Source organism: Saimiri boliviensis, chromosome 18, assembly GCF_048565385.1.
Source record: "Saimiri boliviensis isolate mSaiBol1 chromosome 18, mSaiBol1.pri, whole genome shotgun sequence".
Classification (NCBI taxonomy): domain Eukaryota; kingdom Metazoa; phylum Chordata; class Mammalia; order Primates; family Cebidae; genus Saimiri; species Saimiri boliviensis.
In genome coordinates, this window is record NC_133466.1 from 29,781 (window position 1) to 37,006 (window position 7,226).

The window sequence follows — 7,226 nt, forward strand, 5'->3', positions numbered from 1 at the left end:
TATTCTGTGTAGATGCCCACTTAGGCCGCTGGGAGAAAGGGTGGTAGAGGGACCCTCATGTTGCCCTGTGGTATGCATGCTCTGGTTTATATGACTGCAAGCCATTTACGAGAAACTCAAGCTGAAACACTACTTGTTTCCAACGTTTTGTTGGCAGAGGATTTACAATGTACGCTCCCATACAAGCTAGCCACAGAACACACTGACTACTTCCCCTCTTAAGTCGCTCTGAGGGCCTCCGCATCAGTCCTAGAATTGGAAGATTGGTGGAGAAGAACTGGGATGTTGAGGGGTACTGGATACTTGCTGGACACCAGCCTCCCCTTACCTAACCTTACAGACAGCCCAGATCCTGCCTGATAAGTCAGACATTTTAACACACACAGCTCTCGACAGCAGGACTTACAGATGCAAAACTCTAAGGCAAAGGATTTTCTCAACTCCTTGGTGTCTCAAGGAACTAAAACACTGCCTAGCACAGGTGCACCATCAGCCTTATCACTAAATACTACTCTATGTTTTATTCATCTTTGATTGGGGAAGTGATGTGATAAACACAATGGACTAAAGACCTTTGAGATCTCTTCATGGGATCCTATCTGGTGGACCCCCAGATCTGCCAACACAGAGAAGGCATCATAAACATGTGCAGTACAGAGGCCAGATAAAACTGTCTCTCAGCCTCAAAGTGGCCTGGCAGTCACAGAAACGGCCACGTGGGGTCTGGCCCATACAAGGAGTCAGGCTTTCAGCTTGAGGCATCCCACTGCACCTGCAAAACCAAGTTGTGCCTAACAAAGAAGAATCAGCCAGCCTACTCTCCCTAATGAAAGATTCTCCCCGGGGCCTGACAACTTGGGGGTAACTCCTCCCTCCTCAGGCTTGGTCCCAAGGTACAAGACCACGTGCACCAGCAGCATGGGTCAGCAAGTGAGCAGAAGCCAGAAAAGGGCAGGCTGGAAGACAAGGAGCCCCTGAAGATCAGGAGAGAGGCCATCTAGGTGCCACGGAGCAGTTACATCGGACTGGAACACGTCCCATTTACAGGAGACTAGAAAACCCCAGCCTCACCCTCACTTGGGGCTGAGACCGTTTTAGGCCTCAGCCCATCTGCAGCCAGGCGCTCATGAAAACAGCGTGTTGCTCCACATCACCTGGAGCTATTTGCTGGCACTCTCAGGGTTCGAACCAATAATAGAGCCTTGAGCCTAATATCCCAGGTGGTAATCCAAGAGCGATATCTGTGTGACAACCCCCTCCTCCACCCTCCATATCCAAGCGATCACCAAGGATACAAGCCGGCCAAGCAAGGTAGCTCACACCTGTAAGCCCAGTACTTTAGTCAGCTGAGGCATGTGGATCGCCTGAGGTCAAGAGTTCGAGACTGCTCTGGCCAACACTGGAAAACACTGTCTGTACTAGAAATTCAAAATCAGCCAGACATGGTGGCAGGTGCTTGTAATCCCAGCTACTCGGGAGGCTGAGGCAGGAGAATCACTTGAACCTGGGAGTCACAGGAGGCAGTGATTCGAGATCACACCATTTCCCTCCAGCCTGGGCAATAGAGCAATACTCTGTCTCAAAAAAAAGAAAGAAAGAAAGAAAGAAAACAAAAGAATTAATATAGTTTTGTCACCAGCAAAGGGGTCTTGTCCCAGACCCCAACAACAGGATTTTTAATTTCACACGAAATGGAATTTATGGTGACTCGCAGAGTCTAGTGACATTAAGAGAGTTTATTAGCCACTACTAAGTGACAGAGCAGGGAGTCCTCAGAAAGCAAGAGGAAGAACGCACCTGTTTCAAAGAAAAAAAAATTTTTTTTTGAGATGGAGTTTTATTCTAGTCACAATGACATGATCTCAGCTCCCTACAACCTCTGCTTCTTGGGTTTAAGAACTCTTCTGCCTCAACCTCCCAAGTAGCTGGGATTACAGGTGTGCACCACCACACCTGGCTAATTTTTTTGTATTTCTATTCCATTTTATTTTTGTTATTTATTTTATTCCATCCCCATAGAGACTGCCAAAAATTGCCAATGCCAACTACATTTCCAGTCATCATGGCGGGGTATTGGGAAAAGTTTTCAATTAGCAATAATTGCACCTTGGATAAACCTCATTGGCAATGTGTACTGCCACTGTGCAAAGCTATATTTTTGTATTTTTAGTAGAGACTGGGTTTCACCATGTTGGCCATGCTGCTGTCCAACTCCTGGCCTCAAGTGATCTGCCCTCCCTGTCCTCCCAGAGTGCTCGGATTAAGTAATCACACCTGTGATGCCAGCACATTAACGTACAAATAGGATTACTTAATGTTTGTTTATATGGGTTATTAAGAACAGTGTTGTCTCTTATAAAGGATTGTGATCAGTTTGTGTCAGGCTATTAGTATTGTTACTTTTCTATGTCACTACTGATTTTAACAATAATTTGTGAGTGTACTATTATCTTTAAAGTAAAACTTATTTTTAAATTAAGAATGCTTTTTGCTTAAAGTACTGGTATATATTTATAAGTTTTGGGTTTTTATTTAGTTATTAACTTGTTCCTGCAACCATAAATATTTTATAACCAAAGGTGCTCAATCCCTAAATATATAATCCAACAAATTTAACGTGTGTGTGTGTGTGTGTGTGTGTGTGTGTGTGTGAGAGAGAGAGAGAGAGAGAGAGTCTCACTCTGTCTCCCAGGCTTGAGTGCAGTGATGTGATCATGGCAGGCTCACTGCGGCCTCAAACTCCTGGGCTCAAGCAATCCTCCCACCTCAGCCTCCTGGGTAGCTGGGACCACAGGCACGAGCCACCACGCCAGCTAATTTTTATATTTTTTGTAGACATGGGGATCTCACTATTTTCCCAGACTGGTCTTGAACTCCTGATCTCAATCACTTGAGATCACCTCTCGCCTTGGCCTTCCAGAGTGCTGGGATTACATTCGTGAGCCCCGCACCCTGCCCAGATTTAGCTTTTTCTAAAGCTTTTATTTAAAATAAAGTCACTGTGGTTAAGATGCCTCTGACGGTTTTGCATTTTAAGTGCAAAGACTATGTTGAGTGAATTTTTCCATCAGTTGTAAAACGTGCATCAATGTTTACCTCATTCCTATGGTTTCCAGTTAATTGGCCCTTCTTCCCTTTTGGAAACACAGGGGCTAGTGGGCTCCCCGTCAGTTTGCATTTCCAGAATGAGGGCGCTGAACACTCCGTGCTCCGACTTCAAGTGGTGCAGCGGGACGACCACCAGAGGGCGCGCGGCCTCGGCCAGCGCTGTGAGGGCGAGGGCCCTGCAGTGCCCCGGCCGCCAGCAGAGGGCGTGCTGGAGCAAGGCGGCGTAACTGCCTGGTGGCCAAGCTCGTCTAACAATCAGAAGCCCGGCTTTACAGAGGCTGACAACTCCAGATACGACACGTGAAAGGGTCTTGGGGTTACAGTTCTGGAAATTACATGGGAAAGGATCTTGGTCCATGGAGTAGATGTGGAGTGGGGGCTTGAAGTCCTGTAAGTTAAAACGACACCTGCCAAGGATCTTGGTCCATGGAGTAGATGTGGAGTGGGGGTTTGAACTCATTTAAGTTAAAACGACACCTGCCAAGGGTCTTGGTCCATGGACTAGGTGTGAGGTGGGGGCTTGAACTCATTTAAGTTAAAACGACACCTGCCAAGGGTCTTGGTCCATGGACTAGGTGTGGAGTGGGGGCCTGAACTCGTGTAAGTTAAAACGACACCTTCCAGGCCGGGCGCGGTGGCTCAAGCCTGTAATCCCAGCACTTTGGGAGGCCGAGGCCGGTGCATCACGAGGTCAAGAGATCGAGACCATCCCGGTCAACATGGTGAAACCCCCGTCTCTACTAAAAATACAAAAAAATTAGCTGGGCATGGTGGTGCATGCCTGTAATCCCAGCTACTCAGGAGGCTGAGGTAGGAGAATTGCCTGAACCCAGGAGGCGGAGGTTGCGGCGAGCCGAGATTGCGCCATTGCACTCCAGCCTGGGTAACAAGAGTGAAACTCTGTCTCAAAAAAAAACAAACAAAACAACACCTTCCAGGGCTCTTGATCCATGGAGTAGGTGTGAGGTGGGGACTTGAACTCATTTAAGTCAAAACAACGCCTCCGGAAAGATTCCCCAACGCCATGCCTGCGATCTATAAGGTGGCGCCCAGTTGGCCAGCCTTTACTTCTATTGAAATGCAGTGTGGAAGTCAAGGGGGCGGTGATCTTAGATGCTTGGGTCTCTCACCAGGTCACCTCCTCCCTGCACACAGCCACTCTCCCACCTGGGCTACTTTCCAGTCTCACTCACAATTGCTCTGAGCAACTGTGGAAAGAGGACAGCTGTGGAGCCTCTCCCTTGTCCAAGTCACTCTACTGAGTGACCTAATAACTCGTCTCACTGGACCCTGGACTGCCCTGGGAAGAATACTTCTGCCCCTGTATTTCAGACAAAGACTGTGAGGTGGTCAGGCACGGTGGCTCACAGCACTCTGGGAGACCGAGGCAGTAGATCACGAGGTCAGGAGTTCTTCCTCTGCCCACAACCCGCCTCCTCATGCCCCTCTTGTCACCTCCCCACCTTGTACGTGGCCAGCTTACAGTTAGTACTGCAGCTGCCTCCTGCACCCCTGCTCGACAGTCCCCCTTCCAGAGGTGGCTGGAGCCAAAGGCACAGTTAGGGTGACGTTCCTTCCCTTTATCTGACCTTTCTCAAATCGACCACTGGTTAGGCTCCTTTTCATCAGATCCTCCAATACTTCACCCCGTCCAATAATCTCACCCGGAGTGACTTAAATGCCATCCTTACTTCCACTCTCACCCCTAAAAATGCTTAATATGCATTTTATCACCCAGTCAACCCCAACATTACAAAAAGGTACAAAAATTAAAATCTGGCCCTCAAACCCCGCTACAGGAATTAGGCAACCTTACCTTCAAGGTGTTCAATAACAGGGAGAAATCTGCCCGGCTGCACATCTCAGAACTGCAGACGCTGCCTCCTCCATAAGACAAACCCAAGCCACGCCACCGGCTCACAGAGACTTCAGAGCACCCAGACTGCAGCGCGTACAGCCGACCCCCCAGACCTTGCTTCACGTGTTGGAAACATGGCCACTGGGCCCAGGAATGCTCGCAGCCCGGGACTCCTCCTGAACCTTGCCCCGTCTGTGCGGGGCCCCCACAGAAAGTCGACTGTCCAACTCAGGTCGCTGCTCCGAGAGCTCCTGAAGCTCCAACCCTCGGCTTGGCAGCTAAAGACTGACACTGCCCGACCATCTCAGAAGCCCCCTGGACCTTCACAGATGCCAAACTTCGGGTAACTCTTACGTGGAGGGCAAGTCCATCCCCTTCTTAATCAGCACGAAGGCATCCACCCCATGCTGCCTTCTTTTTAAGGACCTGGCTCCTTGGCCGCCGTGCTGTTGTGGGAATTGACCACCAGGCTTCCAGGCCTCTCAAAACTCCCCACATCTGGTGTCAATCAGGCCAGCACTCCCTTCCACGTTCTTTCCTAATCAGCCCCACCTGTCTGGTTCCCCGTTAGGCCAGGATATGCTAGGAAAATTGTCTGCCTCCTTGACTGTTCCTGGGCTACAGCCACGCCTCATTGCTGCCCTGCTCCCCAAACCCATTCCTCCCACAATAGCTCCCCTTATGTCCCCCAACCTTAAGCCTATGGTGTAAAACACCACCTTCCCATCCGTTGCTACAAGTCACTCACCCCTCCTCATCCCCTTAGAACCTAACCACTCTTACCCTGCCTAGCCCTGTACCCCATCCCACCACAGCCTTTAAAAGTAAAGCCTGTTATCACCTGTCTATTGAAACATGGCCTTTTAATTTACCCTCCTGCTTCTTCGGCATCTGTACTCAAAGGGGCATTACGTATCCTCTTCCAAAGCCCAAATTTCTTCTCATCTGTTCTAATCCTTCACCAGCATACACGCGCTCCCCTGCTAACCACATCCAGTAAATTTCCCAAACCCCAACCCCCTCCACCAAACAACAACTTATCTCCTGCCTGGGTGTGGTTGCTACTTCACCTCAGGATACCAGGTTTTGCTATTCTAACTAAACTATTGTATAAACTCACTAAAGAAAACTTATCCAACCCTATTAATCCTAAATCCTTTCCTCACTCCTCCTTTTGCTCCTTAAAAAACAGCTCTAAAAGCAGCTCCCTCCCTAGCTCTCCCCAACCTGCCTAACAGTTTTTCATTCTATACTGCTAAAGTCCAGGGCTGTGTGGTCAGGATTCTCACGTAGGAGCCAGGCCCATGGCCTGAAACCTTTTTATCCAAACAACTTAACCTCACAACCCTGGGCAGGCCCTCATGACAACGTGCAGCAGCAGCTGCTGCCCTGATACTCTTAGAATCCCTCAAAATCACAGGCTCCGCCCCACTTACCCTCTAGCTGTCACCCCCTCCAAAGTTTTGTCTTTACACCTCACACACTTACCTTCAGCCCCTCGCCTTCTCCAGCTTTAAGCAGTCGCCCCTACTGCTTAAACCACACCTCAAAATGTCTGTTTCTGTTATTCCTAACTGAGCCCAAATTCACGGCACTCATTTACCTTTACATGCCCTGCTTTTCTTTAAGTTGCCGGTTTACACGTTTCCTCCAGGCAATTACAGCTGACATTTCACTCTTTATCTGGCTCCTGTTCTCTTCTCAAACACAATCTTGTTAATGAAAGTGAGCAATTGCTTATAGATACCGCACGCTTCCTCACACACCATGAAAACAAAAGCTCTCCCTCCACACAGTTACCCCACCAAGCCCTGTAACAGCAGCAGCCCTTGCTGGTTCCCTTGGCTTTCGGGTCCAAAGCTCCAGAAAAAATGTTGTTTTTATGTAAAGCAGCCTGGCCTCGTATTTAATGCCATCAATAAATGAAGAGACAGAACCCAAAAGCGCACGAATCAGGCAAATGGTTATTCTGTACCTGGCTGGATGGGCTAGACGCTGCCTAACTGGAGTCATGGCTCCTCCCAATCCTTACTCCTTTAAACCCATCTTTCTTCTTCTCCTGTTCAGACCCTATATCTTCTGTTTAGTCTCCCAATTCATACAAAACCGCATCCAGGCGATCACAAGTCGGCAGATGCTGCTCTGGACGACCCACGGAACCGCGCAGTGCCTCTAAGTCCCCCAGCAGCTTAAGCATTCGTAAGGCAGAACGTATTGTCCAGAACTTCCTTATTTGTACACCTGTCCTGTTCCCATTTCC

At 48.9% G+C, this 7,226-nt stretch overlaps 1 non-coding gene across 1 annotated transcript; it reads right to left on the reverse strand.

Annotated features, from left to right (window-relative positions):
- Positions 1–2,010: 2,010 nt before the first annotated feature.
- On the reverse strand, positions 2,011–2,152 carry LOC141582101 (U4 spliceosomal RNA). The gene has a single exon (XR_012514932.1). It is a non-coding gene; the product is annotated as a U4 spliceosomal RNA (small nuclear RNA).
- Positions 2,153–7,226: the final 5,074 nt, after the last annotated feature.